Consider the following 6,876-nt stretch of genomic DNA (forward strand, 5'->3'; position numbering starts at 1 on the left):
TTAAACAGCAATCACTAACATTGAGTGGCTGCTGCCAACACACTGTCATTGACACTGACCCAACTCCAGCCACTTTAATAATGGGAATTGATGGGAAATGATGTAAATATATCACTAGCCACTTTAAACAATGCTACCTTATATAATGTTACTTACCCTACATTATTCATCTCATATGCATATGTATATACTGTACTCTAGATCATCGACTGCATTCTTATGTCACTAGCCACTTTAACTATGCCACTTTGTTTACTTTGTCTACATACTCATCTCATATGTATATACTGTACTCGATACCATCTACTGTATGCTGCTCTGTACCATCACTCATTCATATATCCTTATGTACATATTCCTTATCCCCTTACACTGTGTATAAGACAGTAGTTTTGGAATTGTTAGTTAGATTACTTGTTGGTTATCACTGCATTGTCGGAACTAGAAGCACAAGCATTTCGCTACACTCGCATTAACATCTGCTAACCATGTGTATGTGACAAATAAAATTTGATTTGATTTTGATTTGATTTGATGCTTGGAATTTAGAGTGGTAGAAAGTGGCTTTAGCAGCAGAGACAGAAGAGGAAAATGTAGAGAGGAGGGAGTGAAAGGATGCCAGGTCCGCAGGGAGGCGAGTTTTCATCCATTTCCGCTCGGCTGCCCGGAGCCCTGTTCTGTGAGCTCGCAATGAGTCGTCGAGCCACGGAGCGGGAGGGGAGGACCGGGCCGGCCTGGAGGATAGGGGACATAGAGAGTCAAAGGATGCAGAAAGGGAGGAGAGGAGGGTTGAGGAGGCAGAATCAGGAGATAGGTTGGAGAAGGTTTGAGCAGAGGGAAGAGATGATAGGATGGAAGAGGAGAGAGTAGCGGGGGGGAGAGAGCGAAGGTTGGGACGGCGCGATACCATCCGAGTAGGGGCAGTGTGGGAAGTGTTGGATGAGAGCGAGAGGGAAAAGGATACAAGGTAGTGGTCGGAGACTTGGAGGGGAGTTGCAATGAGGTTAGTGGAAGAACAGCATCTAGTAAAGATGAGGTTGAGCGTATTGCCTGCCTTGTGAGTAGGGGGAAGGTGAGAGGGTGAGGTCAAAAGAGGAGAGGAGTGGAAAGAAGGAGGCAGAGAGGAATGAGTCAAAGGTAGACGTGGGGAGGTTAAAGTCGCCCAGAACTGTGAGAGGTGAGCCGTCCTCAGGAAAGGAGCTTATCAAGGCATCAAGCTCATTGATGAACTCTCCGAGGGAACCTGGAGGGCGATAAATGATAAGGATGTTATGCTTGAAAGGGCAGGTAACTGTGACAGCATGGAATTCAAAGGAGGCGATAGACAGATGGGTAAGGGGAGAAAGAGAGAATGACCACTTGGGAGAGATGAGGATCCCGGTGCCACCACCCCGCTGACCAGAAGCTCTCGGGGTGTGCGAGAACACGTGGGCGGACGAAGAGAGAGCAGTAGGAGTAGCAGTGTTATCCGTGGTGATCCATGTTTCCGTCAGTGCCAAGAAGTCGAGGGACTGGAGGGAGGCATAGGCTGAGATGAACTCTGCCTTGTTGGCCGCAGATCGGCAGTTCCAGAGGCTACCGGAGACCTGGAACTCCACGTGGGTCGTGCGCGCTGGGACCACCAGATTAGGGTGGCCACGGCCACGCGGTGTGGAGCGTTTGTATGGTCTGTGCAGAGAGGAGAGAACAGGGATAGACAGACACATAGTTGACAGGCTACAGAAGAGGCTACGCTAATGCAAAGGAGATTGGAATGACAAGTGGACTACACGTCTCGAATGTTCAGAAAGTTAAGCTTACGTAGCAAGAATCTTATTGACTAAAATGATTAAAATGATACAGTACTGCTGAAGTAGGCTAGCTGGCAGTGGCTGCGTTGTTGACTTTGTAGGCTAGCTGGCAGTGGCTGCGTTGTTGACACTACTCTAATCAAGTCGTTTCTACAGTGCTGCTATTCGGGGGCTAGCTGGCTAGCTAGCAGTGTTGATTACGTTACGTTGCGTTAAAAGAACGACAATAGCTGGCTAGCTAACCTAGAAAATCGCTCTAGACTACACAATTATCTTTGATACAAAGACGGCTATGTAGCTAGCTATGTAGCTAGCTACGATCAAACAAATCAAACCGTTGTACTGTAATGAAATTAAATGAAAATGTGATACTACCTGTGGAGCGAAGCGGAATGCGACCGGGTTGTTGAGTGCGGAAGTTCTATTCGGTAGACGTTGGCTAGCTGTTGGCTAGCTAGCAGTGTCTCCTACGTTAAGGACGACAAATAGCTGGCTAGCTAACCTCGGTAAATTAAGATAATCACTCTAAAACTACACACTCTAAACTACACAATTATCTTGGATACGAAGACAGCAAAGACAACTATGTAGCTAGCTAACACTACACTAATCAAGTCGTTCAGTTGAGTGTAATAATTTCTACAGTGCTGCTATTCGGTAGACGGTGGACGTTTGCTAGCTGGCTAGCTGCTGGGCAGATAGCAGTGTAGACTACGTTAGGACGACGAAATACGATAATTACGCAATTATCTTTGATACAATGACGGCTATGTAGCTAGCTAAGAAGAAATTGCTAAGATTAGACAAATCAAACCGTTGTACTATAATGAAATGTAATGAAAAGTTATACTACCTGCGGACCGAAGTGCGGATGCGACCGCTCGCTCCAACCTGGGGTTGACAGCCAATCCTAATCCTCGACCAGAGCGTCCAGTGTGCGCTATGAACGCTCCGAGAGCAAAACGATCTGAATTAACGAATGGACAATCTGACAATACTCAATTTACAAACACCCAGGGGGCTCTCTGGCACTCCGGATTGTTGTTAAAGGTATAGGGGACTTGACATTGGAGGGCTGTCGTCTTGTATGGGAAAAGTATTGGTTCAGTGAAATATAGATAGATTATGTATATATACAGTGCCTTCGGAAAGTATTCTGACCCCTTGATTTTTTCGACATTTTGTAACGTTACAGCCTTATTCTAAAATGTAATTAAATACATGTTTTTACTCATCAGTAACCCATAATAACCAAGCGAAAACAGGTTTTTAGAAATGTTTGCAAATTTATACAAAAAAAAAAAAAAAATCAGACCCTTTGCTATGAGACTCGAAATTGAGCTCAGGTGCATCATCTTTCCATTGATCAACTTTGAGATGTTTCTACAACTTGATTGGAGTCCACCTGTGGTAAATTCAATTGATTGGACATGATTTGGAAAGGCAAACACCTGTCTATATAAGGTAACACATTTGATAGTGCATGTTTAGGGCAAAAACAAAGAAATGAGGCTGAAGGAAATGTCTGTAGGGCTCCGAGACAGGATTGTGTCGAGGCACCGATCTTGGGAATTGTACCAAACAATATCTGCTGCATTGGAGATCTTCCAACAACACAGTGGCCTCCATCATTCTTAAATGGAAGAAGTTTGGAACCACCAAAACTCTTCCTAGAGCTGGCCGCCAGGCCAAACTAAGTAATAGTGGGAGAAGGGCCTTGGTCAGGGAGGTGACCAAGAACCTGATGGTCATTCTGACAGAGCTCTAGAGTTCCTCTGTGGAGATGGAGAACCTTCCAGGAGGACAACCATCTCTGCAACACTCCACCAATCAGGACTTTATGATAGAATGGCCAGACGGAAGCCACTCATCAGTAAAAGGCACATGACAGCCTGCTTGGAGTTTGCCAAAAGGTACCTAAAGACTCTCAGACCATGTGGAGCAAGATAATCTGGTCTGATGAAACCAAGATTGAACTCTAGCCTGAATGCCAAGTGTAACATCTGGAGGAAACCTGGCACCATCCCTACGGTGAAGTATGATGTTTTTCAGATGCAGGGATTGGGAGACTAGTCAGGATCAAGGCAAAGATGAACGGAGCAAAGTACAGACAGATCCTTGATGAAAACCTGCTCTCAGGACCTCAGACTGCGACGAAGGTTCACCTTCCAACAGGACAACGCAGGAGTGGAGGCCGGACCAGCCAGAGGCCGGACTTGAACCCGATCGAACATCTCTGGAGAGACCTGAAAATAGCTGTGCAGCAACGCTCCCCATCTAACCTGACAGAGTTTGAGAGGATCTGCAGAGAAGAATGGGAGTAACTCCTCAAATACAGGTGTGCCAAGCTTGTAGCGTCATTCCCAAGAAGTCTCGATTCTGTCTTCGCTGCCAAAGGTGCTTCAGCAAAGTACTAAGTAAAGGGTCTGAATACTTATGTAAATTTTTTATTTCAGTTTCTTTTTAATAAATTAGCAAAAATGTCAACCTGCCTCATATTGTGTGTAGAGTGGTTAGGGGGAAAAACAATTTAATACATTATTGAATAAGGCTGTAATGCAACAATGTGGAAAAAGTAATGGGGCCTGAATACTTTCCGAAGGCTCTGTAATATAGTGTTTTATTTTTTTTATTTAAAATTTCTATATTGTAGAATAATAGTGAAGACATCCAACATATAAATAACACATATGGAACATGTAGTAACCAAAACATTGTTTCTATTTGAGTTTTTTCAAAGTAGCCACCATTTGCCTTTGACAGCTTTGCACACTCTTGGCATTTTCATAACCAGCTTCACCTGGAATGCTCTTCCAACGATCCTGAAGAAGTTCTGACATATGCTGAACACTTGTTGGATGCTTTTCCTTCATTCTGCAGTCCAACTCATCCCAAACCATATCAATTGGGTTGAGGTCAGTTGATTATGGAGGCCAGGTCATCTGATGCAGCACTCCATCACTCTCCTTCTTGGTAAAATAGCCCTTACACAGCCTGGAGGTGTGTTGGGTCATTGACCTGTTGAAAAACAATGGCCTGATTCACGAATTCTCTGAACAGTTGATGTTGAGATGTCTGTTACTTGAACTCTGTGAAGCATTTATTTGGGCTGCAATTTCTAAGGCTGGTAACTCTAATGAAGTCATCCTCTTCAGCAGAGGTAACTCTGGGTCTTCCTTTCCTGTGGCGGTCCTTATGAGAGTCAGTTTCATCATAGTGCTTGACAGTTTTTGCAACTGCACTTTCAAACTTCTTGAAATTTTCTGGATTGACTAACCTTCATGTCTTAAAGTAATGATGGACTGTTGTTTCTCTTTGCTTATTTGAGCTGTTCTTGCCATAATATAGACTTATTCATATTTGGTAAAAGACCATCTTCTGTATACCACCCCTACCTTCTCACAACACAACTGATTGGCTCAAACGCATGAAGAAGAAAATGAATTCCACAAATGAGCTTTTAAAAAGGCACACCTGTAAATTGAAATTAATTCCAGATGACTATCTTATGAAGCTGGTTGAGAGAATGTCAAGAGTGTGCAAAGCTGCCATCAAAGCAAAGGGTGGATTTGTTTAACACTTTTTTGGTTACTACATTATTCCATATGTGTTATTTCATAGTTTTCATGTCTTCACTATTATTCTACAATGTGGAAAATAGTAAAATAAAGAAAAACCGTTGAATGAGTAGGTGTGTACAAACTTTTGACTGGTACTGACTGTAGAACAGTTTTCTCCCCTTTTTAAAATGCACCCTTCCTTGGATATTTTTGATTGGTGTATGGTAACTCTTAGGCCCCAGATAAAGATAAAGGAACCACACTGCAGGTTCTCATACTTTACTCCGTATTGGAGGTTAATATTCTGATTTTAGCCAACCGGAGGGGAGTTCCCCTGGGCATCCCACTGCACAGTGAGTTCCACATTTTGTTGAACCTGTCAAATCATCCAAACAAATTATTTGTTGAAAGGGTGTCACAAAATAGAAATACTCTGCCCTTAAGAAAGCAGTTCTAGTTACTGACACCCTTGAAACTTTTCACAGACACTTATTTGAAGCATATTGATCTGTTTAACAAATTAGTAACTTAACAATTAAAGAACAAATGTTACATTTGAAAGGCTTTAAAGAGGTACAGTTCCTTCAGAAAGTATTCACACCCCTTGACATTTTTTTTATGATTAAATTGTGATGTGTCACTGGCCTACATACAAGACTCCATAATGTCAAAGTGCAATAATGTTTTGATAATTTTCTACAAATTAATTAAAAATGAAAAGCTGAAATGTCTTGAGTCAATAATTATTCAACCACTTTGTTATGGCAAGCATATCGAACCTTTATTTTGACAGGGAAGACATAGAGACCTAGGTCTCTTTTATAAATAAGCCCCATATAAATACAATATAAAGTACACATTAAACACTACATACTGTATATTATGTACAGTATGTAGTGTGATGTCAGGAAAATAACCTCACACTCAAAGTCAACAAAACAAAGGACATGATTGTGGACTTCAGAAAACAGCAAAGGGAGCACCCCCCTATCCACATCGACGGGACAGTAGTGGAGAGGGTAGTAAGTTCATCGGCGTACACATCACGGACAAGCTGAATTGGTCCACCCACACAGACAGCGTTGTGAAGAAGGCGCAGCAGCGCCTCTTCAACCTCAGGAGGCTGAAGAAATTCTGCTTGTCACCAAAAGCACTCACAAACTTCTCCAGATGCACAATCGAGAGCATCCTGTCGGGCTGTATCACCGCCTGGTACGGAAACTGCTCTGCCCACAACCGTAAAGGCTCTCCAGAGGGTAGTGAGGTCTGCACAACGCATCACCGGGGGCAAACTACCTGCCCTCCAGGACACCTACACCACCCGATGTCACAGGAAGGCCATAAAGATCATCAAGGACAACAACCACCCGAGCCACTGCCTGTTCACCCCGCTATCATCCAGAAAGCAAGGTCAGTAAAGGCGCATCAAAGCAGGGACCGAGAGACTGAAAAACAGCTTCTATCTCAAGGCCATCCAACTGTTAAACAGCCACCACTAACATTGAGTGGCTGCTGCCAACATACTG

The sequence above is a fragment of the Oncorhynchus nerka genome, linkage group LG16, assembly GCF_034236695.1.
Source record: "Oncorhynchus nerka isolate Pitt River linkage group LG16, Oner_Uvic_2.0, whole genome shotgun sequence".
In the NCBI taxonomy this organism is placed as follows: Eukaryota; Metazoa; Chordata; class Actinopteri; order Salmoniformes; family Salmonidae; genus Oncorhynchus; species Oncorhynchus nerka.